The sequence below is a fragment of the Marmota monax genome, unplaced genomic scaffold (assembly GCF_021218885.2).
Source record: "Marmota monax isolate L192 unplaced genomic scaffold, Marmota_monax_Labrador192_F-V1.1 WCK01_AAM20220418_F8-fsc00056, whole genome shotgun sequence".
NCBI classification, from domain to species: domain Eukaryota; kingdom Metazoa; phylum Chordata; class Mammalia; order Rodentia; family Sciuridae; genus Marmota; species Marmota monax.
In genome coordinates, this window is record NW_026695212.1 from 4,682,356 (window position 1) to 4,707,326 (window position 24,971).

At 41.1% G+C, this 24,971-nt stretch overlaps 1 long non-coding RNA gene across 1 annotated transcript; it reads left to right on the forward strand.

Annotated features, from left to right (window-relative positions):
- Positions 1 to 4,918: 4,918 nt before the first annotated feature.
- LOC131423680 (uncharacterized) lies at positions 4,919 to 11,095 on the forward strand. The gene is made up of 3 exons (XR_009225551.1): positions 4,919 to 7,691; positions 8,521 to 8,808; positions 10,883 to 11,095. It is a non-coding gene; the product is annotated as an uncharacterized LOC131423680 (long non-coding RNA).
- Positions 11,096 to 24,971: the final 13,876 nt, after the last annotated feature.

The following is a 24,971-nucleotide window of genomic DNA, read 5'->3' on the forward strand; positions in this document are numbered from 1 at the left end:
GATAGGAGATTATGGACCTTACAAAAGTTTCAAAGCAAACTCAGTAAGACTAGGAGGGGGAAAAAAAAAGATTGAATCAAATATGACCTAGATGTCTGGAGCTTGGAGGTATTATTAATAGAACTAAAAAGTGGTGAGAACAGTAGAGTTCAGATTAGAGGGAGGTAAATTCACTTGGGCCATGCTCACTTTGAGACTCCAGTGGCATACTGGAGTGAATATATTCATGAGGGAGTTGGAAAAGTCATGTCTGGGGTGTGGGAGGTAGATCAGAGTCAAGGGAGGATTTTGGAATTATATACTCTTATGACTTTTTCTTCTCTCTCCCACTATTCCTTATGTTTCTTTTCTAGTCTTTTTTTGTCTTTGAATCTGTTGTTGACACTTGTTATCTCTCTCTCTCTAGTTATTCTTTGAGTTACAGCAATGATAATAGCGATAGTAATAATAATTAGTAATGATAATAACCAACAGCTATCACTCATGAAGTGACTGTTACATTTCAGGCAAGGAATAACTGCTTTCTGCTTGTCTTTTTTCCTTCCTTCCACAGGAACATTCTTTCAGTGTACCTCCCATTACCTGGCCTCTTTAATTTCTCAGAAAAAAATGCTTTTATTTTTAGAGTTGCTTTTCTCATTTAATTTTTATATAGCAACCACATAAGGTCAAAAACTTTTTTTTTCCATTTTCATATGAGAAAATAGAGGTCAAAGATGTTAAATTAGTTTCTGTGGCCTTTGACTCAGGACACAGACAATACTCTCAGGTTCATCACACTGAGATGATTCTCTTTTCACTAGGACAGCGGTAGACAAATCACCGTCTGGAGGCAGAATCTGACCTTCTATTTGTTTTTCTATAGCCTAAGAGGTAAGAGCAGTTTTTGCACTTTTAAATGGTTGGGGGGAAAAAATCAAAGTATAATATTTGTAGCATGAGAAAATCGTGGGAAATTCAGTTCTCAGTGTTCATTATCAAAATTGTATTGTGACACAGGCTGGCTTGTTTATGTATCATCTGTGGCTGCTTTTGCTCTGCAATGGCAGAGTTGACTAGAAGAAATCAAGACTCTATGGCACAGAAATCCAAAAGTGGTTGCTATCTGGTTGCTATCCTGTGGGTATTCCCTAGGGTTTATGGGTTGAAATTTAATCTCTGCTGTAAGGTATTAAAAAAAAATAGAAATTTAATCTAATAATGGGGTTTGGAGGTGGGACTTTGAGAGACTGTTAGTGTTTTATTCACTGCTGTGACTGGAAGATCTAACCAGAACAATCATAGAGGAGGAAAAGTTTACTTAAGGCTTCATAGTTTCAGAGGTCTTAGTCCATAGAAGGCTGGCTCCATTCCTCAGGGTTGGAGGTGAAGCAGAATATTATGGCAGAAGAGTGTGGCCTGATCATCACATGATTGGGTTAAGGCTCTCAAAACCCAAATATTTCTTTTCTGAATTTTCTTGTATTGTCTTACACATAACCCTTTGTGGGACACCTCACATCCAAACCATAACAGTTGGGATTAGATAAGGTCATCAGCATAGAACCTCTATGATTGAGTACTGTTGGCTTTGGAAAAAGATTAGAGGAGACACATACATATACACACCCACATTCTCTGTCTCTTGCTAGGTGCTACCCTGTGTCTCCTGGAGATACTGTGAACAAGGTCATCACCAGATGCAGTCCCTCAGATTTGGACCTCCAGAACTGTGAGCCAAAATAAACCTTTTTGAAATCAGTTAGCCTACCTCAGGTATTTCATCATCATTACAGAGAATGTGCTAATACATTGGTCCTTTTTGAAAATGTTTGCTGTTCCCTGATGTTTCCATTCGGTATGCTTCTTCTGGACCCTTAATCTAATTTTCTGGACTCTTAATCTAATCGCAGCCTGGAGTGAAAAGAAGAAAGGGAGATAATGGCACTCCCAACCACTCTCAGTTATAATAGTCCACTAATAAAGTCCCAACCATCTGGATAGGAAAACTTTACATATGTCAAAAAAATGACAGAATATGAAACATGGGTAACAAATGAACTCAGCTAAACTAATTATGACTCAATTCATCAGTGAGGCACTGAAAACATGGTAGATTTTTTTCAAGATGCGAATAAAACCTATAAAACTCATGATTACTGAAAAAATAAAATCTCATTTCAATGAAGTTGTAGGGATTAACAGATTGCTTGAGTGTCCCCACACTGAAAATACAAAGCACTGTCAGAAATCAAAAATATTTGTTGAAGAGTAAATGAAAGAATGTATGAAGGCAGAAAGATGGGAGGCGGGCAGGGCATGCTAAACCAACACAGAAATCAAAAGGGAAAAGAATTTAGGAGGTGAAACTCTACTCCTAGGACCTTCCTTTTCTGGGGGATGGTGGAATGCTGGTAAACTGCGAATTAGCTGGAAGGGCATGTTGGTGTGAATAGGAAGACGTAATAACAAGCCCCAATATTCCAAGAACATTAATATTTCAGAGTTTCTGAAGTTTGCCTCCCAGGCAATAGTCTACTTCTGTGTGCTGCTTCTAATTTTCCACTTTTTCTCTTCTTTATCTTCCTTCAGTGAAGCAATTTGTTCACCATTTTCTGCAAGTGAAATGACAGAATGCAATACATAGGCACACTTGAAAAACATTCCTCCCTAGTTTTAGGATTTAGATAGTTAGGATCCTGGGTTAGCATTCTCCTCCTGCAAAGTAGAATCATGGTAAGGGTTGGGCACATCATATTTACTGAAAAAAATACATTGTGAATATTAATTGATATTGTTACTATTTTATTATTGTCCTTAGCAAATCTGTTGCCTACTTTAATAACTGATATTTACTAATAGATTTATTTATTGTTCAATTATTTTCCTAGAGAAACTTTAAATACTTTGACAGAATCTATGTTTTGAAAAAAAATAGCTTAGGCTTATTTGCAGAGACCTCACCATGTACTTTAAGATAGGTGGCCCAGATGCCTGTGTGAGGCAGAATAGACTGGAACCTTTACCACCTCTATGTTTTACAAGGTTTTCCTCAAATGTATCTTCTTTCCCCCTTTCTAATCTATTGTCTTCCTTTCCCTAAATCCTCTCCTCTTTCTGTTTATCTCCTTAGTGAAGGGATGTTGTAATTCATCTTTCCATTCTACATGTAGTTGCTCAATAAACATTTGATATAATGAACGCTTTTGCTCATCTCTTTTTGGTTCTTCTCTTTCCTCAACTTTTCCCTTTGTATTAAGAGGGAATACCTACATCTTCTAAGCCACAGCCCTAAACCCTTACTATGATTCTACTTTGCAGGAGAAGAATGCTAACCCAGGATCCTAGCTATCTACTCTAACCTTTTCGTCACACCAAACTTCTCCCTACTAGAATCAAACTTTCCTATCTTCTAGCCACAATCCAACATTTCCCAGTGTAAGCTCTACAGAACAGTAATGAGATATTAATTTATTTAAAGTAAAAAAAAATTCATGGTTAAGTTAGTTTGAGAAATACCTACTAAAACTCTTGAATAGATTCTTAGAGTGAAATTTTTCAAAGCTTTTAATATGCCAATGAGCAGTGAAAATCTTCAAAAGCAAGCATAAAATTCAATACTTTTTAGATATTTTATCAAAGAATTTCTCTCCCTCCTCTCCCGACATCAAATACACTTTGCAAAACAGCTCTTGCCCACTTAGGAAAATCTTTGTCAGACAGTGCTCCTCACTTACGACACAGGCATCTGTTGGACCACGTTCATCCCCTGTTGGGAGAGGGACTGTTATTGATATTTGAGAAGGGAACTGATCTGTATTGATGATTTCTTCTGCTGCAGACACTATGCTACTTAAGGACTTTGATAATATTGATAAGAAGAATTAAAGCAATAAAAACATCCGCTGAGGGGCTGGGGATGTGGCTCAAGCGGTAGCATGCTCGCCTGGCATGCGCAGGGCACTGGGTTCGATCCTCAGCACCACATAAAAATAAAAAAATAAAGATGTTGTGACCACTGGAAAAAAAAATCCACTGATACGTTTTATCTCATTTAATATAGTCTCCCATTAAAACCACGAGGCTGGTGCAGTTCTCTTCATTTTATAGATGGCAAAATTGTGGCTCAGTTGGTTGACCTGGCCTCAGCCAACTAGCTAATGAGTACCAGACCCAGAATTACAGGCCATGTCTGAAACTGATGCCAGACCTGTTCCTTTCCACTGGCTACCTGGGTAATTGTGGAGCCATCAGCCAAACTGTCTCATAAGTAATCATAGAAATGGGCACAAACCCACTGAGAAAAAAAGACTTAGACAAATTGTAAAAAGGGAGTTAGTAGAACTGTATAAGACCACTGTGGTTGTAGAGTTAACATACTGCACCATTGGAAGGGGAGCAAGGTGATTGGCACTTCCTAAAATAGGGCATGGTTCCATGTTAGCAGCTGTCTGTGCCAATGATGGAACAGATAGAAATTAGAAAAGGTAGTCAAGTATCACTGTCTTTTGAGTTTTCAGATGCAAATATCAATTTTGAGCAAGAACTCAAGTCAAAATGATAATCAGCTTTAGAAAAATATTTGCACATGAAAACTCACTAGACAAAATATTAGGAACTAGTGTAGCATGGGCAAGGGAGAGCTGATCCTTCCAGATATGGGACATCACTTTGTCAAATTCATAATGATGATTTTCCTCAGATCAGTGGATTCCCTCTCTTCCTTTGTTTTTCCCCTTTATTTTTTGTATCATCTTTGTCTTTTCTAAATATTTCTGTTGAGCTGCTGTGCTCCCCCACAGTTGGCTGAGCCAGACCTGACCAGAGAAGGAGAGGTTATCAGTAGCCTCAATGCAGCAGCTGTTACAGTCTGAAAGTCATCCTTTGACCTTTCGCCCAGAGTGCAATGTGCTGGAGATGTAGCTCTGAATCACAGCCCTTCCCTTCTGCCACACTGGCCCAGGCACAAAAGGGGATTCCCTGCCCAACACATGAACTCCTTTCTGCAACTGGCATTCTGCTCTAAAAACCAGATTCCTTGTGAGAACTTATCCCTAGGGAGCCCTTGCCTAACTTCTGCCTGGAACTGGAATATGATATGCATACCTTTCATTATTGGCCAAGATTTCCATTGTGCATAGTGAAAAGCATAGAAGCTTTGGTATCAGACACTCCCAGACACAAATTCCAGCCTTATCAATTACTAACTGTAAAACCTCAGGCAATCTATGAAAAGGGAACAGTAAGGACTTCTTCACATGAGATCATCTACAAAGGGCTTTGATTAGTTCTCTCTTCCCTCTCTGAGAAGAATTTGGGGTAGATATTGGTTAGGATTTTTTTCAGTTGCTGGGAATGGTTACTCAACTGAAAGTTATTGAAACAGTGAGGATATTTACGGGTTTATATAAAATAAAGTCCAGAGGCAGGAAAGCATCAAGTCCTGTTTATCCTATCTAATTATGTCATAAACAAGCAAGGTTTCTTCTGTCTCTCTGCATAACCATCCACAAAGAAGAGCTCATCCTCAAGAAAATTCTCTACTTGGTAGTATGGTGGCTTTGAGGAACAATTGGTGTTATATGCTTCTCTATTTACTTTTAGAGGCAAGGAGAGTATTTCTTCCTAATCTTTGGAACTGAAGTTCTTCTTGTTCATTGCTTGAACCAATTTAAGTCATATGTTCTTACATGGATAACTTTTATGGAGAGATGCTAGGTGCTAATTGGCCTAAGTTCCTGAACTACCATGAGTCAATGAACTACTATAATTGACTAAGAACCATAAGGGCCATTTCTAATTCTATCGAAAGTACCCAGTGAGGAAGGGGTGGGGTGAATGTTGAAGATAAGACTCTATAGGGTGAAAAAGCCTGAACACTTGTTCACATTCCTACTCTACAAGTACCAGTGGAGTTATCTTTTCTGAACTTCATTTTATCCATATGAAAATGACGTACAAAAATAGTACCTGTCTCATTGGCTAGTTTTGAGGATTCAGGGAAATAAAATCTGTGAAACCCTTAGCATGGAGCCTAGAAAATGTCTACAAATTCTAATTTTTACTATTTCACTATGTGCTTCGAAATGTGGTACCACTTCCCGCAAGATTTGGCTGTCATCTAATTCCTGGATTCCTATCATGGACCCCTTTGCACCAGAGTGGCTAAATCACTATTTATTTCATACCTTCTCTACCTTGTACCTGTGATTGTTCAGCTGCTCATAAAGGGTAGCCTGGATTTGTTCTTTCTCTACCTGCAACACTATCCTATCAAATCTCAACTATTGAAATATCAACTTGTTTAGTGCCTGAGTACTATGATTGATGTGGTGTGTCAGCTTGGCTAAATTAAGGGACACCCAGATAGCTGATAATGCATTAATTATTCTCAGAGTTTCAGTAAGGCATGAGTCCCTACTGAAAATATGCTAACCAATATCCAACCAGATGGGATAAGCCCATCCCTTTTCAGCTGCAAGAGGTACCCAAGTGTTTTGACATTTGATTAGAATGATTGAGCTTCCTCAGGTGTGTTTGTGATGTGTTTCTAGAGGAGATTGGCATGTGAGTCAGTGGACTGAGTGGGGAAGGTCTGTGCTCAGTATAAGCAGGGAACATCTAATCAGCTGGTGGCCCGGCTGGATCAAAAGGTGGAAAAAGGATGATTTCTTACTGTCTCTTCCAGAGTCAGGGTGTCCTACTCTTCCTGACTCTGAATATTGGAACTCCATATTTTCTGGCCTTTGAACTCTGGGACTTGTATCCATGGAACCCCTGAATTCTTAGGCCTTCAGATTGAAAGTTATGCCCCTGGCTTTCTTCTCTACCTTGCAGAAGCATTGACTGAGCAAGCACTGAGCCATGCTACCAGCTCCCTGGTTCTGTAGCTTCCTGGCAGCCTAAGGTAGCACTTCTCAGCCTTCACAATGAACTGAGTTAATTCCCTCCTCATGTATCCCTATAGATCCGGTGAGTTCTCTCTCTCTCTGGAGAACCCTGCTGGAAACAAAGAGCAAACTATCTTGATAATTTTCCTGGTAACCAAGAAATGATGAATAACAAGTATTAGCCACTGTCTGTTTATGCCAACAGTGAATTTTAAAATGTCTTCTATGGTGTTAACTGCTAAGATGCCTACTACAAGAATTGAATATTTGTATTTGAGCTCCACATTGGAACTAGGTCTGCTTTATTACTATGCCAACCAATATCATTACTGCATTGCTTACAGTCTCATTTTGTCTTACAGATAGATACTATTCAATATTATACATCCTTAGATGTTTTAAAATTTCTATGGGTTTTACCGCTTTCTAAATAGGGGCTTTCCTTTTCTGCTATATCTTTGTTATCCAGAAATACTAAACATATTCTTTTTTACTTTTTCTATTTGCTTTCTTTGATGGCATTCAAATTTTTTAAAATTTATCCATTTACATCCTGAAAGGTGTAATGAATTCCATGGGTTTATTAAGTTCCCATACTTTGCTTTCTGATCCTTTCTTTCTCTTCCTCGCCCCTCACCATAAAAGCCTGGAAGTGACACACAACTGCAGCCCTTTGAAAAAGTGGACTGTGCTGTGGTGGCAATAGCGAAGGACAATCGCTCTTGGTTATTCAAACCTTTCCAAGAGGAAGTTGAAGGCCAGTCTGTCATAGAAGCCCAGGAAGACCCAAAGGCTACAGTGGCAGTTTCAAACTGGCATATGGTTAGTAGTAAAGGTTGAAAACAGATGGTGACTGGAGTTCGAAGCAAATATTTTCATTTTCCAAACAGCAGACACAGCGCCAGGCCCCTAATGGCAGCGTATCACATTTCAGTGAGAGAAACCTGAGCTCCATGGTAGGCTTTGGCTTCACCCTCAGAGAGGAGCAACATGTTCCACAAAGGCAGCATTTGGGAGGAAGGCCCCCTCTTCCCCAGGCCATGAGCACAGATGTGCTCTGCTGGCTGCGACCCTGCTGGCTGGGACACAGGTCTGAGAGGAAAACAACATCCAAAAGCTAGGCCCTGCCTTTGGCCACAGATTATAGCCATAAGTGATACCAGACGAATATTAAAAAGAAAATGCCTCATCCACAGAAATGTGCTTTAAGGATGACTCATCTTACTTGTGTATATATGAAAGAAAAAGGTTGAGATCTGGGCGACAGCTATTGTTGAATTAGGGGACCACCTCAGCACTGATCTTAGTGTATTGGTCTTAATTCTTGCAACTCACTCACAACTGTGAGTAGCTACCCCCAGGAGGCAGAGGGGGCCGGGAGCCCAGCGCTGGTTGAGGAGAATCCCAGCTGTGTGCTTGGATAAAGAGGGACTTGACTGCAGTTAGGGCAGTTGGACCTGTGCAATTGGATGTGCACAGGTGTGGGACACACTTCTCAAAAGGGAGCAGGGTAGAGAATAGAGCACGCTCGGGAGGAATCCCTGTGGCCCTTTCCCTTGGCTTTCTTTAAGGCTGTGCTGCTGGGATGCTTCTTTCTCCATGCTGATTGGAATCTATCAACATTCTTGGTCCTTGGCATTTCTCCCCCCAGGGTCTTTGCCTAAAGGATTTTGCAGCTTATTTTTCTCCTTCCTGATTGCACATGGTAGCCCCTCTTCAGCACACATGTGCACCAGGGCTCAGCTTCCGTGACTCCTGCCCTCCAGCCACTGCTGAAGAGATGAACCTCTGGGAGGGAGCAAAAGGATTAAAGGGACAAGCCTCTGAAGTTTGTATGAATTGGAGCACTTGGGGAGCAGAGCTTGATTGACATTGGAGCTTTCTCACTGACATATTCTGGATCCTGTTGGGAACTTCCGCTGCCCTCTTTATTCTCAAGGTAGCTATTTCAGAAAGTTAATTAACCTGACTCTGATATTTCACTCTTCTGGAGCTCAAGATAGGCCTGGAATTTGCCCTTTAAAAATGACCCATACCTTGGGAAATGTGGCAGACAAATTTTCATCCTTTTTTGTTTGTTTGTTTTAATGAGCTCATTTTTTTCTTTCACTCACTTGATAGTTACTGATTTCACTCCCTTTCTTTAGATTCATTAGTGTATATATTTATTAATTGCCCATATGTGCAAATTATTGCATTAGGCACTTAGAAAAACACAAAGAAGTAGAAAACTCAGTCTTTGACCTTAATGAATTTGCAGTCTCATTGGGATTATGAGACTTTAAATGACTGATTGACATACTTCAGAATATTTAGATCTTAATGGCTGAAACAGGTGGTTATATGCTATGAGAATTTCAGCACATATTTTTCTTTCTGTCATCTTGGTCTTTGGAGTTAGACAGCATGGGTCTGAATCCTGCATTCACTGATATTAACTGTGAGACCTTGGACAAATTGCTTGCCCTTTCCGTGCCTCAGTTTGTTCATCTGCAAAAAGAAAACTTCTCAGGAGTTGAGCAGATTAAAAAGCCTTATTAAAAGCATTTAATGCTATGCCTGGCACATAATGAGTGCTCAATACAAATCATTATCATTATTAACTAGCTGGTGATGTAATTTACCCCTCAATGCTGTGAACAGGCAGATGAGGGAAAGCTGCAGGTCAGAGTGTTTATTTTTCAGAGTATGTGATGACATCGTGTGCGATGTATCTAAGACAGTATTCAAGCCCACAAATCCCTTATTTTTCCACTTCTATTCATTGATCACTAAAATAGATATGAGGCTAGGGATATGATGCATGGTTGACCCAAGGCTTTGCCTAATGAAGTCACCCAGACCCAGGACAGCTAAGCATAAGGACAGAGTGGTGGGGGAGGTGCATCCTGCTCAACAGAGAAAAGATATTCCAGGAAATCAACACCAATCCCAGGTACATGGAGGGACAAAGGAAGAAAAGAAACATAGAAGGATCCCTAGACCTTATTTCTAACCTGTTGCCATGTTATATTTTCTTTCTTTAATTCAGTAGGAAAGCTCTCCAGGGAGTACAGATACCCCAGGGATAGGGTCTGTGAGCACACAGATTACAAACGCTGATATGTGTATAAATGAACACTTGCCAAGCCTGTGTTTTTAAAACCTCCTTCAAACTCACCACCCACCCATGTCTAGTTCAGAGCTGGGCTTGGTGACGGATGGCTCCATGAGAAGATTTCAGTTTGTCTGCAACGAGTGTTGTTCTGGTGAGTTTGGGGAACACTTTGCTTCCTCTCTCACCACCTGTGGTTAGGTCACTTGCTTGCCACAGGAAACATCAGCTGCAGGTGGGAAGGTGGGGTCTGTGAAACTGACTATGATGGAGCTTTGTGTATTTCTCCCTTTAAAGCTGCTGTGGAAGAGTTTATGCTGGAGGCTCTGCAACCCTGTCGTTAGTTTAAAATATGTTTCAGCCTGTGAAATTGTTTCCAGGCTACATACAGGGTTTTCCCCAATTCTTCCCAGACTGTGAGCCCCAAAGGAAGGCCAACAAAGGACAGAGCTCAGATCATGCTCCCTGCCTGTTTCCACGATGTGCTTTCTCCCTGACTTACACAGTTCACTTGGACCTGTGCTAATTGTCCTACTGCTTTATTAGCATTCACCCGAAGGCTTCTCACCTAGAGGCTACAGGGCATTTGTTACCAACATCATGAGCATCTCCCATTCAGGTGTTTAATACAATTTCCAAATGAACTTCTAGCTAGAAATATAGAGATTCGAGAACAAGACCAGAAGATGTTTATATATCTTTAAACTAGTGAAACAATAACAACCCCACTACCCACGGGGGCGGGAGGTGTTGTATATGTGTGTGCACCCACAGAATTGCACCAATCTCATATGAGTAGCACAATTATATTACATGGCATGCAGGGGCTAATGGTATTATGTGGTTAACTACTAATAATGTGAATCATAGCACAACTTTTGTAATCCTGATTTTGTATTCTTTTCTATTTTAAATACAGGATGCTTGCAGCCTCAGAAATTGAGAGTGATCTAAGACCTCTCTTTTTATGTTAAAGAGGCTTCAATAGGCCCCCAAAGCTGCCACGAGTTTTAATTGTGCTGATTAAAACCAGAGTACCATGTACTGATACTACAGGTGTAAGGGTATTTATTATCACAACAAGAAAAATCTGAAGAAACTGGAACCATGTTAGAAAACCAAGAAGTCATGTTAATGTAAGTATAGATGTTTAGAAATTTCTTCTGCAAGTGCAGCTTATTCTATGACACCCAGGAGAGGGCTCTTCATCCTTTGTCTCAGCATTGGCAGGTCATTTTGAATCTTCACAATCATGTAATTTTACATTCATTCATTCTGCATTTTATAATGCCGGCTAAGCACCAGACACAATGGATGTAAAAGCAACGTGTACATTGTTTGGTCCTATTAGATGCAAATATCATTATTCAGAATTTGGTACTGGATTACATCCAATGATGTAGCTATGGTGTGGAGTCCTTTGTGCATAGATGAAAAATCCCAAGAGACTAGATCTGGCAGGAAGGAGCAATCTGTGACGCCTAGGTCTTCTGACATAAGACTAACCAGAACACTAACAGGAAAAGCTGTTTAAAAACAGCCTGGAGTTGTGGACTGTAGTGTTTGCCCCTTAGGTGCAGGAGACTGAGCCTTTGGCTCTGAGAGGTGTTTCGGAAATATTTGAATTGGCCTGAATTCCCACATGGGAGGCAGGACCACGCGCCCTTGATGCGAACTGTTTGTTGTGGTTGCAGTTGCCAACGCGGCTTCTCTAGCTTTCAAAGTCATGTTAGCAGATCTTACTCTCCCCTCCTGTGTGTGCTAAAAGGAAAGGGCAGCCTCAGCAGTGAAGAGGTTGAATGAGAGCCTGTGTGTCTGGGAGTGCCGAGAACAGAGGGAGGGCTCTGACAGGCCTCCCTGATAGAGGTTCCTTCTTCCTTTCCAGACAAGAGATAAAATGCCTCCTAAGAAAACAATAGATCAGCCATCATGTCTGCCAAGATGCCTTCTACCAAGGGAGGAAGTTCCCTCTGTTCAGGGGAAGTCAATTTTGGAAAAAGATTCTGACCCCAGTTGTTGCCTAGGCCAGTTCCTAATTTCAACCTGCAGTGGAGCAGACCTGTGAGCCTCCCCAGGTATCAGTGAGCAGAACCCCACCTCAGAAAAGTAGAGATCTGAGCCACAGCCCTCTGAAGTAATCAGTAAGATTACATGTTCTGGAAAAAGGTGCATTGAGCCTATGAATAAGAAATAATAGTTACATACTTGGAGAACTAAAAGAGAAGGCGATTGGCACATTTACCCTGTTATAGACTTAGTAACTTCTAGATAATCTAATTTAATTTCTTCTCTCATTTGTTCTGCCTGCCTTCCCCGGGTCTTCTCACTGAAGAGTGAACTGGGGTCTTCTGAAAATTACAGTTAGAGAATCTAACCACTGTCCTCATGGAAGACAATACCTTTCCAGAAAGTTTCTCAGAAGCTAAAGCAAGTGGTTTTGAGACTCTACGTCAATACCATTCTCTTCTCCAGCCCCCATCTTTAACCTCCAAATTTCTAGAGCAGTGGTTTTTTCAAACAGTGATCAAACAATAACCATGATAATAGAAGAAGCAAATGATAATGACTCAGGGCTGAAAGAAGCCTTAGTGCTAGAGCATTTTCCACCTGCAGAACAACTTCAGCTTTGATGCCTGTAGGATGCTATCTTGGAGCAGGACATTAAAAAAAATTTTTTTATATGATGTACAATTACTAATAATGTAACTCGAGAATGAGACACTAGAATATGTATCCAGTCTCTGTTAACCATCCTACAGAGAAACAGAACACTGAATTCCAGTACTGAATGTATCATTTAGAGTGCTACATCAGCTCTTCAAAGAAAAGCATAATTTTGAGGGCTGCGGCAGAAGCAGTGAAAATAACAGTTCACGTGGAACTGTTTGATCGCTGTCTTGGTTCAAATGGGTCATTCTGCTCATTTTGTTCTTGCTGTTGTTTTCCTTACTCTGCCAGGCTGATGGTCAGCTGCCCCTGTGTGTGCTTGAAAGGGCTATTAATTCACTCATTTGCACTTTGGTGTCTGTGGCATGCCTCTCCTGGTCCAAAGGGCCAGGGCTATGACCTGAAGCCACTTATGTTCTGCACAATCCTATTGCACAGGGCAGTACCATTGCCAAGTTTAACACAGCTCTTAAAACAAAAGAAAAGAACAACTATATTCCTTTCTCTTGTGAGCAGGAGAACAGATCAGGTTAAATAGTCACCAGGTTTTTAGATAAGGTTTGTTAGGGGGAGGAGGGAATCTTTTTATCTTTGGTGGTAGGCGTGAGCGTGATCTTTTTTTTTTTAATCTTTATCTTATTTATTTATTTATTTATTATTTATTTTTATGTGGTGCTGAGGCTCAAACCCAGTGCCTTGCATGTGCTAGGCAAGCACTCTACTGCTGAGCCACACAACCCCAGCCCCGGTAGGTGTGATCTTAACAAAGAATCAAAGGAAGATGTTTCTAGGACTTGGGTAGGACCAAAGCAAGGCAATTTCTGTTGCCATGGGTACAGACCCAAGAGTTTCCAAAAGCCCAAGGTAGCTGTGGAGCACTGGGACCTAAGCTGTAGAGGTTGTTCTCACTGTCCTGGGTTACCCTGCTCTACTTTTCTCTTTGGCTGTGGACTCCTGGGTTTTGACAGTATCAAGCCACTCCCTCTCAGGAGTAGAGTGGCCAGAGAAACCAAAAACATCCATTCTCTGCATAAGCTTAGTGTTTTCTGCATTTAAGGTTTCACCCAGCTTTTTATAGATTGAATCATGCAACCTCACTCAAATTCTGCTAGAACTTTTAGGTGGTAGCAGAGATTCTGATGTGATTCTGGAGGTTGTATCTAGGCATCTGTATTTTTAAAACATTCTCAGTTGACCCTAACATTTGTGTTTGGAGTGAAGCCAGCAAGTGAGCTGGATTGGAATCTAGACGGCTGGTCTGGGGCTCTTTACTTTCCACTTTCCATTCTGTACTCTTGCCCATTTTGTGTTGCCAGCACACTCTCTCCCCTGCTACCCCCCTTTAGTCATCCCAATTCTTCGCAAAATTCTACTGGACAACTTTTAGCAGGGCCACTGTAAAGGCTAGAAATCCCTCTCAGCAACTAGAAAAATACAGATGGCAGAGGGTGGATCGTTCACCTGAGCTAATGGCCTTCAGGTGACCTGGTGTTCCTCTTCTGGCCCAGCCAAACAAGAGTGGCCCTTCCACAGGACTTCCATTTCACTTGGTGCCATCAGGCAAATCACTGTATTTAAGAATATTATGAGGCATGTGCCTACTCAAACATTGTGTGAATTTCAGTCTGAATGCCTCTGTGGAATGCAGCATTCACACTGGGTATCAAAATTGACAAGAGAACTGTCTGTCCACAACCTGATGCTCAGTCTGGGTGTACAGGGAAAATGTTCAGAGAGTGCAGTCTGCTTGCTGTTTTGAGACAGATTCTCTCTGGATTGCCCAGGTTGGCTTTGAACTTCTGACCTCAAGCCATCCTGCCTTAGCATCCTGAGTAGCCTGGACTACAGGTGTGCACCCTGTGTGCCCAGCAAGAATGTGTTTTGCCAGTTAGATGAGCACTCACAGATATTACAGGAAGTGGAACTTGTTAAAGTTGGGGGCTAGTGGCCAGAACGTTGGTGGTTTAATGTCCAGGAAGTAGGCACTAGGTCACATATGGAGGCTCAGGGTCGTATGAGAGATCCTGCAGATCAGAACATCTGTGATCTGTACCCAGAGCTTCCGAGGCCTTTGCCTCACCCCAGTGCCATGAATGGCCGTCTCCAACCCTCTGTCGGCTCTGCTCCATTTGTGCGCTCTGTCAGAGATAATGAAATCAGACAGGTCCACAGAGACTTCTTTTCCCTTCTCACAAATTTTTAATAAAACTCTTTGAACAACAGAGCTGGGCATCTCTGAAGCCTGAAATTAAAACGATAAGATGGGAGATTACTCACTTGTCAGTCTGCACCAAACTGCACCACCAATACAAATTCCAGGGGAGTTTTTCTAAATCTGCCGACAATGTGAGGCTCTCCATCTGGAGCCTTTTCTTTTTATTTTTGTATGAAGAAAACCCAGCACCAAGGAAGAGAGACGCTTCATTCTCTGCCACTAGCAACATGAGGATCAGCTCTGAAACAGGTTTCAAGAAAAAAGAAATGTAATTTTTGGAGAGAATTGCTTTTGAATAAATAAGTGTCTTTGATGCAGAGTTCCTGAGACAAAATGTAATCACAGCTGTTTGGCCCATCCCACTCATCCATCTGCCTTTCAGGAGGAATCACCACTGCAGGTTTCTGGCCTTGCCGGGTTCCCCTGCTTGTGTGACTCTTGAAGCTCACAAAGCCTGACTCTGGTGCATCTGCATACAGCACGCCTGGCCCCGGGAACTGCATTTTAGAGGGCAAGATCAACGGTTCACAAGCACACATATACAATGGGTAGTGCCACATGCCTTGAGATAAAAATAAAGCAGGTCGCAGGACAGTGGGTTGTGGCAGAGTGAGGAGCATGGAGGAGGTATCCAGGATGGTTGTTCAGAAGTCTCGTCCAGGTAGCAAATTAAATGTTGATGTAGGCTGGACCTTGTTTCAAAGCAAAAATATTGGCATTCATTAATCATTCTGCAAGTAAAATTATTCCATTGTCCAAAAAAGAGAATTTGTTTAGCCCGGGTTGATCCTGAAGAATTAGTAGCTGTCTCCTTTTTCCCCTCTCCAATCCTTTGAACTCTACCTTTCCCTGCTTTCTTCTCTCTGTTTTTTTCTTGATTATCACATAACCTGGGAGAAAAACAAATGCAAGATTTTTATAAATGGTTATAAATGGTTCTTTGGGGAATATTGCTAGAAACATAAGCTCTCTTAACACCAAATGTAAAATTTGCTACAATTTCCTCTGCTGTTTCATCCCTTCTTTGGGGGTTCCTAGTAATGGAAATCTTATCGTGGATATCTTCAGGGTCTGGCCCTGACCTTCCAGAATAAGTATATAAAGAACATGAGCTCCTGTTGAAAATGACTCAAGAAAACAATGAACTGCCAATCTGAGTTCTGTCTGAATATGACATTATTTTCCACATTAAGGGATTGAATCTAAATTAGGGACCATTGCACACTGTGGCCTTTTGACTTAGAATAGAGTTGTAGTCTTTCTTGTCGAAAATGTATTTGGGACCATGTGGGTCAGTGTTGTGGCAGGAAAAACAGCCAAGCTCAAGAGGTTTAAGTGAGGCAAATGTAGAGAAGTGGCTGTCAGGAGAGGAGTGGGGAGGGGAGAAAAAGGGCTGGTGAGGCAGCCAGAGATCAGTGAGGATGAAAGCCATATCACCAGCAGCGCTGAAGGACAGGGTGTCGGCGGGAATTGTGTTCTCAGAGCCCACTGAGGACTATAGTGATGGAGACAGTGACCTGAAAGAATGCTGACATGTCAGAGATAAGCAGTGGAAAGAGAGGACAGAACAGAGAAGAAATACTCAAGCAGGTCTCTCTTCCCACTTGCAAGCATGAAACCCACCCAGAAGCCAGCAGCTCCTGGAAGTTTGTGGGGGCCAGGCCCCAGGGTGCAGAGCAGGACAGGGATAGGCTGAGAAGGGAATGTGAGGTGGGCAAATGCAAATTGAGAGTACAGTGACCATCCCTGCTGCCCACCTGCTTATTAGATGCTTCTTCTATGTGCATATCAATGGCAGTTTCTACAACAATCGATTCTTTGTTTCTTCCTTCAGCTTAACAGCCAAATATTGAGCAACATCACACTTGGTAAATTGTCTCCCTGATCAAAGTGCTGAGGTGACCTAATTAAATTGATGGCTTTTAATTTAATTTTTTTCAGCAGTTGGCCTGTGAAGGCTTGATCTGACCATGTGTCCAGTTCTTTTTCCTCCCCAAGGCCCTCTTTTATACTTTTAAGATAAAAGATAATTTCAAAAGAGTTTAACTATTTTCTCTCTAAATAAACTCCAAAAGAATTTCCTCTTCTATTCAGTTTTTAAGCCTGTCCATAATTTTCTTATTCCCTCCCAATATTTTCTTTCATAAAGAAGTTCAGGACTTGAAAATCATCTCAAGGTCATTTTCTTGTAGTAAAGGCTATTAAGATTACAGAACAGCCATTTGGAGGGCCCCTCAGCACAGCCTGGTTCTTACCGACTGAGGCCTTTCCAATGACTGTGCTTTTTGGCTCTGGCTACAATTATTCCATGGGTTACATTACAGGCCATCAGAGTTCCTTTCTTAGCTAAAAGTTTCCTTGGCCTTTGGTGAGAGGCCTTTTCTTTTTGTCCCCCCTCTCATGAAAAAAAGAACAACCTTTGAGAACTTTGCCAAATGCACACATTCACACAAACTCACCCAATAAATCTGTGCTTTATAAAGTAATGGTTCAGCTAATGTTTATTGTGAAAAATGGCCATTGTCTATATATGTTCACTCACTTCTGAAGAAATAGATCTCCCTGCTGTTTCCTAGGAAGAATTCTTTCCTTTGTCGGGTTCCATGTGTGAACAGAGAAAAACAACCTTTCAACTGATATTGATCCAGTGGCTTTATCAACTCAAAGCCCTACAAAGGGCATGTGAGCTTGTCTTAAAGCTGAATAGCATTACTAATTAGACTTGAGATTTATGCTTCTGCTCATGGAGTGCTTCCACTAACCCTCTCAGTAGCCTGAGATTAAGGACGGCATGCATGAAAGAAATCTCCTGAATATTAAGTGATGTTTTATTGAGACCCTTGAGGCTTCACTGTGGCATGGGAAGCATGTCATTTTTTTCATTTGTAGCTCTTGAAAGTTTAGGTGTCAACCCTAAAGAGAGCATACCTACCCCAAAATATACATATTCATACCATTCCAAGTTAAATACAGTCAGTCCCTTCTTTTATTCCCTAAGTCATCAGAAGCTATTTAGACATGGGCAGGTAAAAAATCCAGTGTAGATATTTCATTTAAGAGCTAATGAGCTATGGTATCAGGAGCTATAAAAAAGCCATCAAGATAGTAGCCAAAAGCAGAGGAAAGAAAGTTCAACCAAAGGACAGCTACTGAAGTCATTGTATTTATGAACAATGTGTTTCCAGGCCTGATGTCTGAAATAGGAAACATGCTTGTCTTTACCAGTTTGGCTTTCTTTGCTTCAATCCTAGAACCTGAATTGTGGTACCAAGGTCAGAGTCATAGGTCTTCCCTGTAACTTGGTAGGTCAGTTCATTTATCTAGGTTGGTAGCAGGGGCTGTTGATTTTCTTGGATATAATCAGAGGGGAAGATCCTTACTGGTTTCTGACCCAGAGGGAAAAGAAAAGAACATTCCTCTGTGGTATTCTGCAATGTGGGTCAACTCCTGAAAGGACTCAGGTTGCTGTGATGCAGAAGTTTCAAACTTCAAGAGGCTGGAATTTTAAGAGCCTCTTGAGTTATGTGATGATATGGGAACACCAAGCAGGTATCTGGGTACCTGCATTGTCATCATTTGGATAATAGAGCTACTTAACAATTATTAGAACACTCTATAGAAATTGTTGGCATTTAGCCTAGAATTCAGATCATATCCCTTCCCTGGTAAAATCTCATTTTTTCCCGTAGAAATTAGAATAAAAAAATTCAACTTCTTTGTGGTCTTTTCCGGCTCTTACCTCCCAACCATTCTGACTTCTCTCCCTCTTTTTCCTGTCTGTCTCAAGTCATGAAATGTTTTTTCTGTTCCTCAAACATCCTAAACTGACTCTTGTATCAGGACCTTAATATTTTCAGGCCTATCTTACCTCAAAATGTTCCTTTTTCAGAGAATTCTTTCTCTTCAGACCATACTTTCTAAAATAGTATCCTTATTTCAAGTATTTTCTAACTTATCCTGTTACCTGATTTATTTTTCTTTACAGTTATGATCAAAATTAGTATTTTTTCTTTATGTTTAACCAACAAATGCTTCAAAGGGTAAGAACACTTTGGTTACTATAGTACCTCCATTGGCTATAACAAGATGATATATAGCAGAACTCAAAATACAATTGTATGGAGCAAATTAATCCCATTGGTTAATATTAATTTCCAATATAAATCATTTGTAAATAGGAGCATGTTAGATTTATGTTTAGTATTTTTTTAGGGCCTGGCACTACTGGTACAAAGCACCCAAACCCTTGCTGTGGGAGTCTCCCCATCCCTGGGGGTGGTGTGGGACCGGTGTTCTCAAGTTCAGATGTAGAATTGATGTTATGAGTTAGTGGAGTTCACTGTGACCACTTTGTTCCCTGCCTCTTTTTAAAAATATTTTCCCTTGGGTTACAAATATGCACAGTTACACAAGTTCTGACAAAATAATATTTTTAAATCTATGCTTTATTGAAAACAAAGTGATGCTTTTAACTTTCTCTTGGTGTTCTGCCAGTTGGTGACCATTTATCCCTTTTGTAATAGAGATTGGTCAGCTGGTAGAAGATCAGATATTATATATTGATTTCATGTGTTTCTTTCTTCCTGATACTTTGGGTAGCTGCTTGAGGCTTCCACGCTGATTTAAGGAGAATTTTAGAATTATTGTGTCCAAAAACATAGGGCAAAAAAAATAGTTAATTAGTTTGATTCTTTGATTTACAAGGGGTTTCCTCTAAACCCAAAGCCAAGACTGTGAGGTAACTGAGCATCCTGCTTAGGAGTTTCTGCAATGACAAAGATCAAAAAGAGAGCAGTGTGTGACGATGGTAGGGTTTGGGGGTAGGGTAGCAGACATATCTGCCCACCCAATCCTGGAGACACAGACATGTAGGCAGGATGTGACCTTGAAGGCCAGGTCTGGGTTTCCTGGAGGAGGGGAAAAAAGAACAGAGGTGGCAGAGGCTATCCCGGAAGGGACAGAGCCACCCGTAGCCCTACCAAGGCTGCAGGTGGTGATCTTATTTCATTCATTATTCTATCTTTATTCACTACCCTAGCAAAGCTAGGGAGGCCATGTCTCTATGGAAGGAGGGAGATTTTCCCTACAGGTCTCCACCTGGCCCTCAGCAAAGGACACCCCTGTGCAGCCTGAAGATTGGGCTGCAAAGGGAGCAGACACAGAGCTGGGTGGGGATGGAGAGCAGAGAAATTCACTCCACAAACACAACCAGATTTCACTAGGGAGAAAATGGTAGCTGGCAGAGTTAGGTCCTTGCTAGTTGTCACAAATCACCCAACCACTGTCTCAGTTCAAATTTAAAGCCTCCTCCAATGTGCCTTCTGGAGACTCTGACCTTGACAAAGAATGTGGAAAGCAGTTTATATAGTATAGGACTTCAAAGCAAACAGGCTCAGTTTTGCTGGCCAGCAGTGAGGAGCAGGGCCAACCCATATTCAAGAGTTCTCACATTTGAACCCTTGATGGAATAAAACTTGGTAACTTTATAAGAGTCCTTACCCTTCCCATCTTCCTGTAAACACACTGCCGAAAAGATGGGAGCCTATGGGGCACTGAGAAGAACTGGCATGATGTACATCTATTTATCATATATATCACCTCTCTCAGTTATAAACTTGCCAGTCCTGAGAGGCTTCATCCTGGGGAGGAAGAAAGAGACTTTTAATATTTCACCCCAGTGGTACTGAATTATTAAGGGGAACTAGGCTGCCTTTTTCTTATTATTCCTTCAAAAATCATAGCCCTAGTTAAACCCTTGGAAATGCAGGACTGTCCCAGGCTTTGGCATGGTGGTGCCCCCAAAGAGTTTGAAGCAGATCGAGTGGTCCATCCTCTGCTCTCTGCTTGAATCTGTTGTAAAAAACCTGCAAGGACACCTGTTTTCCTCTTTGTCTTGGGCAGCAGCTGCTGTCAGAGAGCAGACAACACAGGGAGGGAGTGGCTCGCCCTTCTCAGTCCCCCTGCTGTCCCTGTTTCTATGCCTTTCCTGCTCCTGAGTATGTTTTCTTCCCTGCCTTTATTTATTTTTTTTCTGTTCCATTTGGATGCCCTGTGGACTTGTTCATCTTGCAGATCACCTTGCCCTGTTTCCTTGATCTAATGCTTACCCATTGTAAACAGTTTTATTTGGGAAGTGGACTGGATTCTCATTTCTAGATTTCCAGTCCATTTTATTTTGTAATCAGAGAATCTGCAGCTGCCAGTGGTCAGTGTAGCTTCCCTTCTGTCATCCACAAAAGGGTTAACCTTTGGAAGGGTGTGCAGCCCTCACTGGCTCCCAGGCTGCCAGGCTGCAGGGCTGACCATATTAGGAGTGTGTGAAGTGAAGGCTGGCTCCTGGTATAGCAGCAGGAGCTCTCCTGTCAGTCTGAATTGCAGGAGCTATATTTAGTAACAGGCACTAGGGAATAGCAGCTTCCATGTGGGAGTGGGTTGCTGGAATGCAGATGTGTAGTGAATCTCTCTACTCCAATCCCTGTGGAAGGTTGTAGCTAAAGTCTTAGGACAGCAGAGCTCCCCTTCCCCACCTCCTCCAAATTGTCTGGATGGCATTCTTTGCAAGTCTAGGAAGGATAATTTAGTCCCTTTAATTTCTTTTTTCTTTTTAATATGGAGGAAAGAAACTGCAATTGTTGAATGAATCGTCACTCAAAATGCCATAAACAGTGATCTTTCTCTCTGAATTCAGTCCTCACCTCATTTCCCATGTCTTGTTAACTAACCACTAACATGATGAATGGAATACTTTTATTAACACATGAGTTCTCTACTTAGAAAATTTAAAATAAATAAATAAATTCCCATTTGTTTTGCAGGATATGTATCCTTGGTATTAGAAGGATTTTATTTCAGGTTATGGAGGTCCTTGGGTCTAGAAATCGGTCTCTATAAAATACAATTATACAAGCAGAACCTAATCATGTATGAATTGATTTTGTTCATACAAATTTATACAAATTCTATGAAAGTAAAAAGGAAAAATACCAATAAAATTGTTAACACGCTTGATGATGTGAAAGAAATGCCTCTTTAATGGACTCGTGGTAGCTCTTTTTTAAGAGAAATTTACTTATTCAGCCAGGCATGGTGGTGTATGCCTGTAATTCCAGTGGCTCAGGAGGCTGAGGCAGGAGAATGGCAATTTCAAAGCCAACCTCAGCAATTTAGTGAGGCCCTAATTAACATAGTAAGAACTGTCTCAAAATAAAAAGTGTTGGGGATGTGGCTCAGTGGTTAAGCACCCCTGGGTTCATAAAAATGTTATTTATCCAGAAGCCACTTCTGTGTCTTTGCATTTCCCTTCTCCCTCTTCCTCCCTCTTTCCCTATATTTGCCATTCAGTTGACTGAGGGTTTTGTTTAAATGAATCAATTGTGGTCATTTCTAATTCTGAGACTTGTAAAATAAATATTTAGGTATGGATTCTCCTTGTTTCCTCATATTTACATCTGCTGCAAATTCACCTAATTTTCTCAGATTATTTGGTAGTGGTAGTAGAGTGGAGAATTCTAGTCAAAATATCAAATAGGCCTGAAGCTTTGGTTGGAAAATTCATTTGAATAAAAACTAAAAGCATCATGTGTTTAAGCACCATCCACTACAGCTGGAACACTTTTACTTGAGTCCTCCAGCTAGAAGGAAATGATTGGGCTATTTAGATGGCTTTGGTTAAAACTAACAAATTGTAGTATCACCCAATATGTGTGATTATATGAGGATCCTTGGAGAAAGCAATCCGACAGGGTCAGCACACTCTCTTGTGTGCAGTGATAACCTGGTCGTTATTGTTCAGCACAAGTATCATAGCAGATTTAAGACCTGCATCATGGTGCACCTGCCTAGCAAGTACAAGGCCTTGGGCTCTATTCCCAGTGCCACAAAGAAAAAAAAATGCATGTTATAGCCAGAGTTGAGGAATAGGGTAAACCATGACACTTCAAGACAGACTAGAGGGAGCTGGGAATGGGGAAGATATTGAACATGGAAACAGATTTGAGGAGAAGGGAAGGCTGAGTCTGGGTACAGACAGCTGGGAAGGAAAGCCGGCAAAGAAGCTGGAGTCAAGAGGAGACCCCACCAGAGATGGCAGTGCCCACTGAGGCAGGCAGGTGGAGCATGGTGACTGGGAACTTTCACGCAGTAGTGTTTAAAGATGCAGGCAGATGGTGAAGAGGAGTGAGATTTGCTAACCAGTGCCAGTCTCCTACCTTTGGAAGAGCAGACCTCTTGGGGAGGTAGTATGGATGGGAAGGAAGAGAAGGCAAGGCAGAGATGCATTTGCTGAGCAAATACAATGCTTATAATCTCAAGATAAGGGTTCAGACACAGACACATCAGCAAGAATCTAACTTGCAGATAATTAGGATTCACAAGACTGATCATGGTAACTTAACGAATGTTTGTCACCCTTTATGTGCCAAGCACTGAAAACATTGACTTAAGCATATATTGCATCCACTGTCTCATGTAATATTTACAGTAAATACAGTAATCTTATGAAGTCAATTATCTTATATTTATCATTAAGCATATGCAGTAATGCAGGGAAAAAGAGGTAACTGAGGTGCCACTTGACTAATGAATGGTGGCACCAAGTTTCAATTCCAGGTCTCTAACTTAACTACTTCACTATACTAGCTTCCCGAATCTTAAAAATCTATAGATCTATAGATCTTGAAATAGTTTGGGGTTTGATCTTCGGGAAAGTGTAAAAAGTGTCTTTCTAAATCTGTTGTTTTTTCCTACAATAAGTTGGGTCTGATGCTGTTATTTATCAAACATAAGTGCTTTTCAAATGCAAGGCATTGTGTTAAGTTCTAGGCCTCCAGGGATAAATTGGACACAGTCCTTCAGGAACACTGTGATAGACAGACACAGAAATCACAACATAATGTGGCAAGAGCTTCTAAAGCCCAATATGAGGTTCTGGTGGAAAAATTAAGGATGGAGGGAATCAAAGAAAACATGAAGAGGTGATATTTTGGAGTCCAATAACAATTCCCCAGGTGGACAAGACAGTGAAGGGTGTTATAGATGGAAGAGGAGAATTTCTTGGAAGTATGAGTTGTGGGAGAATCTATAGGTAGTGTAATATAACTGGAGTGGTAAGAAAGGAACCCGGGAGAATAACTAAAGAGACATTATAAAAGGCTTCCTAGCCAGAGTAAGGGGGTTAGGAACCACTGAGCTCTGGGTTAGAGCTCCTAGAATCTCCTTGTACTAAAGTCAGGATTGATGATTCTGTGACCATTCCCAAAAGTGATAGGTCAGGGCAAGGAGAGATTCCCCAACAAGTACCCAGCAGATCCTGATAAGATCCAGATAGATAGGATTCCAGTCAAAGAATCTGCAAGGTCACAGCTGTCTTGGAATAAATCGAGAAGCCATCCTCCTACTTTGCCTTTAATACTCTTAGCTGTTAGTCTGAGCTTCTGATGAAAATATGTCTCAGTACTCACTTGGATTTTCAATTTCCTTTTTAACCTGTAAGAAACTGATTAAATTAAGCTCTATTGACATCCAGGCTCTTAAAATAGAAACTCATTTAAAACGATCAGCAGTCAGAATAACACATAAGGTCACCCTCTGGTTCTACTTTCTGCTACCCTTCCTTGGATCTAGAGATAGGGTATTCTCATAATTGGAGACCAATAGACTTGTGGGTCCCCCTTAGGATACCCCTCTTTAGCTTTTCAGTAGCCACTTGCTGAAGAAAATCACAGAACCAGATTGACTATTTTAATTTTAAAACAGTGGTTTTAACTTGACATCCTGGGTAACAAACCTCAAATGGGCATTTAATGATGTTGGCCAGGAATCATGCTGTGCTACCAGAGTTAAGTACAATTGCCTATCCTGTGAAGAGAGTTATTTAATACTGTCTCCTCTCTCCTTCAATTTCCTACACCTCCCCTCTTCTTTTCTACTAATGACCTCATCTTATTATCATTAACAAAATAGGATCCAGTTATCCCAGGACTGGGTATGTATCCAAAGGAAATGAAATCAGTATGTCAAAGAGCTCCCATGTTGTTTACAGCATTATTTACAGCAGCCAACATATGGAGTCCATCTAAGTTTCTATCACTGGATAAATGGATAAAGAAAATGTGGAATGTAGACACAA